At 48.4% G+C, this 4541-nt stretch overlaps 1 protein-coding gene across 1 annotated transcript in view; it reads right to left on the bottom strand.

Moving 5' to 3' along the window:
* Positions 1–115, bottom strand: part of MAPK3 (mitogen-activated protein kinase 3) — a 9372-nt gene extending 9257 nt beyond the window's left edge. The window contains exon 1 of the mRNA XM_011982384.1: positions 78–115. The gene's annotated coding sequence lies outside the window, so the exon portion shown is untranslated. The remainder of the gene's footprint in view (positions 1–77) is intronic.
* Positions 116–4541: the final 4426 nt, after the last annotated feature.

The raw sequence follows: 4541 nt of genomic DNA, 5'->3' as shown, positions 1-4541 counted from the left end.
TTCTCGCCCTAGGTGCGGGAGCCCGGGGGTCTCTGCTGGCTCCGCGGTCACCAAGTCACGGGGAGGCTCGGCAGCGCCCCCTCGGAGACTGTCCTCACCCTCCTCTCGAAGGCGAAGCGGCCAGGGCGTGACCTACCAGAGCCACCCAGCCAATGTGTGCGGCAGCCCACCAGAACCTGGGCCCGAGATCACCCTACGTTAAAAAAAACTGTTCTAATAAATGAATCAAATTTTACAGATGGGGAATCTGAGAGTTGGGCTAACTAACTTGAGTAAGGTCACTAGTAATGACAGAGCTGAGACTCAAAATGATGTCTTCTGACAGAGGCTCTTTTTAATTCCATGCCTCTCAGAATTCTAGACTGTTTTTATTTTATTTTAGAGACAGGGTCTCACTCTGTCGTCCAGGCTGCAGTGCAGTGGTGCAATATTTGCTGACTGCATTCTCAACCTCCTTGGGGTCAAGTGATCCTCCCACCTCAGCCTCCCAAAGAGCTGGGACTATGAGTGCGCGCCACCACGCCCTGCTAATTAAAAAAAAAAAAAAATTGGGGCACTGGGCACTATGGCTCACGCCTGTAATCCCAGCACTTCTGGAGGCTGAGGAGGGCGGATCACTTGAGGACAGAGTTGGAGACCAGCCTGACCAACATGGTGAAGCCCTGTCACTACTAAAAATACAAAATTTAGCTGGGCATGGTGGTGGGCGCCTGTAATCCCAGCTCTTCAGGAGGCTGAGGCAGGAGAATTGCTTGGTACCCAGGAGGTGGAGGTTGCAGTGAGCCAAGATTGCACCACTGCACTCCGCCTGGGTGACAGAGCGAGACTCCATCTCAAAAAAAGAAAATATAATTTTTTTTTGGTAGATACTGGGTCTTGCGATGTTGTCCAGGCTGGTCTGAAACTACCGACTTCACAGGATCCTCCCACCTCGGCCTCCCAAAGCTCTGGGATCACACCTGTCCATCTCAGACTGTTACAACTGAAGAAAGGGCCCTCGGAGATCATCCAGTCCATCCCCCTCATTTCACAGCAAAGATGTGAGCTGGAAGCTTCACAAAAACACACAGCTCCCAACCTTCAGTAAGTAATCATGTAGTGGGTTTTTTTTTTTTTTTTTTTTTTTTTTCTTCCTGAGAAGCTGGGAGTAGGTCCTTGGATGCATTACAGATCAAGAGACAAAATGGAACAGTAATTATGATTCTGAAATTGCTCATAATTAGATCCACAGCCAGGCAGTCTCACTCAGATTAATGAGACTGAGTTTCTGATTCCCAGTGGCCCATAGGTCAGTGAAGGTTCAAGAGGTGCTAATTAGATCAATGAGTTTTTTTAGTTATTCATTTGATAAAGCATTGCATGGCACTGTGTGCAAAGCTCTGAGCTAGGTACTGTGGCTGATAAAGGATTACTATATAGTATGAATCTGTATTTAAGAGAAAGAACTCCCCAGAGCCTGATTGCCTGGGATAGAATCTGATATTTGTTCAAGTTTAATGATGAAGAATAAGAAAAAGAAGAAAAAAAGAATTCCATACTTGTCACTTATGTACCCTGTGTTACCTTGGACAAATTACCTACTGGCTTCTAGGTGAAGGCCTCCAATCTATTGAAGAGATAAAATACACACTCCAAGCTATTGAAGAGACAAAATATATAAATCAATTTAGGCCCCAGTGCAGTGACTCACTCCCAGTGGTTTGTTTGGGAGGCTGAGGTGGGAGGATCACTTGAGCCCAGGAATTTGAGGCTTCAGTGAGCTATGATTGCACCACTGCACTCCAGCCAGGGTGAAGAGTGAGACCCTGTCTCTATTTTTTTTTTCCTCTCTCTCTTTTAATAATATTGATACCCTATCTCTAAAACAGTAAATAAACAGGCCGGCCGGGCGCAGTGGCTCAAGCTTGTAATGCCAGCACTTTGGGAGGCCGAGACGGGCGGATCACGAGGTCAGGAGATCGAGACCATTCTGGCTAACACGGTGAAACCCCGTCTCTACTAAAAAATACAAAAAACTAGCCGGGCGAGGTGGTGGGCGCCTGTAGTCCCAGCTACTCGGGAGGCTGAGGCAGGAGAGTGGCGTAAACCCGGGAGGCGGAGCTTGCAGTGAGCTGAGATCCGGCCACTGCACTCCAGCCTGGGTGACAGAGCGAGACTCCGTTTAAAAAAAAATAAAAGAATAAATAAATAAATAAACAGGCCAAGTGTGGGGGCTCACACTGGTAATCCTAGCACTTTGAGAGGCCAAGGCAGGAGGATCCCTTGAGACCAAGAGTTTGAGACCACCCTGGGCAACATAGGAAGACTCCATCTCTACAAAAAGAAAAAATTAGCTGTGCGTGGTGGTGCATGCCTGTGGTCCTGGCTACTCCAGAGGTGGGGGAGTTGCTTGAGCCCCAGGAGGTCAAGGCTGCTGTGAGCTATGATTGTGACACAGCACTCCAGCCTGGGCAACAGAGGGAGACACTGTCTCTACAATAAATTTTCTTTTCTTTTTTTTTTACACAGTGTTTCACTCTTGTTGCCCAGGCTGGAGTGTAATGGTGCCGACCTCAGCTCACTACAACCTCTGCCTCCCGGGTTCAAATGATTCTCCTGCCTCAGCCTCCCAAGTAGCTGGGATTACAGGCACCCGCCACCACGCCCGGTTACTTTTTGTATTTTTAGTAGAGATGGGGTTTCACCATGGCCAGGCTGGTCTCAAACCCCTGACCTCGTGATCTGCCCGCCTTGACCTCTCAAAGTGCTGAAATTACAGGCGTGAGCCACCGCAACCGGCCAAAAAATTAAAAAAAAAAAAAAAAAAAAAAAAAGGAGGCCGAGCTTGGTGGCTCACACTTGTAATCCTAGCACTTTGAGATGCCAAGGCAGGCAGGTCACCTGAGGTCAAGAGTTCATGACCAGCCTGACCAACATGATGAAACCCCGTCTCTACTAAAAATACAAAAATTAGCCGGATTTGGTGGCACATGCCTGTAATCCAAGCTACTTGGGAGGCTGAGGCAGGAGAATCACTTGAACCCGAGAGGTAGAGGTTGCAGTGAGCTGAGATTGCACCACTTCACTCCAGCCTGGGCGATAGAGCAAAACTCCATCTCAAAAACAAAAAACAAAAAGAAGAGAAAAAGTAGGGTTGCAGAAGGTCGGGACTGAAGAAAGGCATGAAGGAGAAGGATCAGGGTGAGCTGAGGCATAGAGGCAGAAGCATAACTTGTCCAGTGTGGCTGCAGTAAAAAAAATGATGGGGTTTCAGCCTGGAGAGGTAGGTTGGGGCCAGATTGAGGAAGGCTCTGGATTCTGGCAAGGAGTTTGGATGTTACTCAGTAAGCAGTAAAAACCCTAGAGGGACTTTTGCCATATCATTTTGCAACTGCAGGAGAAAATAGTGACTCAGAGAAAACACCATAGAGTTCAGCATGGAGCCAGGTTTGCTGAGTGGGAGTGAGTTTCCCGGCATAGGAAAGGCTGGTGTATCAGAGCGGCAAGCTGCCACCTCCTGCTGCTGGAAGCTCAGTTAGAGTGTGACTGAGATTCCCCTCTAGTGACTGAGGTTGGCATTTCCTTGGAGGACTGGACTGGGATTTGTTCTGGTTCATAGATGCATATTCAACTAATGTAGACTTGGCATCTCTTCTGTGCCAGGCAATTTTTTTTCTTTTTTTTTGAGACGGAGTCTTGCTCTGTCGCCCAGGTTGGAGTGCAAGCTCACTGCAACCCCTACCTCCTGGGTTCAAGTGATTCTCCTGCCTCAGCCTCCCAAGTAGCTGGGATTATAGTCACCAGCCACCACGCCCGGCTAATTTTTGTATTTTTAGTAGAGACGAGGTTTCACCATGTTGGCCAGGCTGGTCTCAAACTCTTGACCCTAGGTGATCCACCCGCATTGGCCTCCCAAAGTGCTGGAATTACAGGCATGAGCCACCGCACCTGGCTTGCCACACACTTTTATGTACACTACCTCCTATAATCCTCACAGCAGCCATATGAAGTAGATACTATTAAAATTTAACTGGAAAATGATGCTGGCTGGGCGTGGTGGCTCACCTCTGTGATTCCAGCACTTTGGGAGGCTAAGGCAGGCTGATTGCTTGAGCCCAGCAGTTGGAGACCAGCCTGGGCAACATAGTGAGATCCCATCTCTACCAAAAATACAAAAATGAGCTGGGTGTGGTGGCATGTGTCCATAATCCCAGCTACTTGGGAGGCTGAGGCGGGAGGATCAATTGAGCCCAGGAGGTTGAGGCTGCAGTGAGCTATCACTGAGTGCCACTGCACTCAGGCCTGGGTGACAGAGTGAGGGACCCTGCCAAAAAAAAAAAAAAAGGGAGAGAGAGAAAATTATGTGGAAGCTTACTGAACTACAGAGGTGGGAAGGGTCTAGGAATAATTTGCCCCACCAGGTAGCTCATTACCTATCTCACAGCTCACTGCATTCTTAGAATTATTTTTCTTTTTTTTTCCTTTGAAATGGAGTCTCTCTCTGTCACCCAGGCTGGAGTACAGTGGCGCAATCTCGGCTCACTGCAAGCTCCGCCTCCCGG

The sequence above is a fragment of the Mandrillus leucophaeus genome, unplaced genomic scaffold, assembly GCF_000951045.1.
Source record: "Mandrillus leucophaeus isolate KB7577 unplaced genomic scaffold, Mleu.le_1.0 Scaffold24, whole genome shotgun sequence".
In the NCBI taxonomy this organism is placed as follows: Eukaryota; Metazoa; Chordata; class Mammalia; order Primates; family Cercopithecidae; genus Mandrillus; species Mandrillus leucophaeus.
Note: the sequence above shows the minus strand (reverse complement) of the source record. Positions and strands in the feature narration are given on the sequence as shown.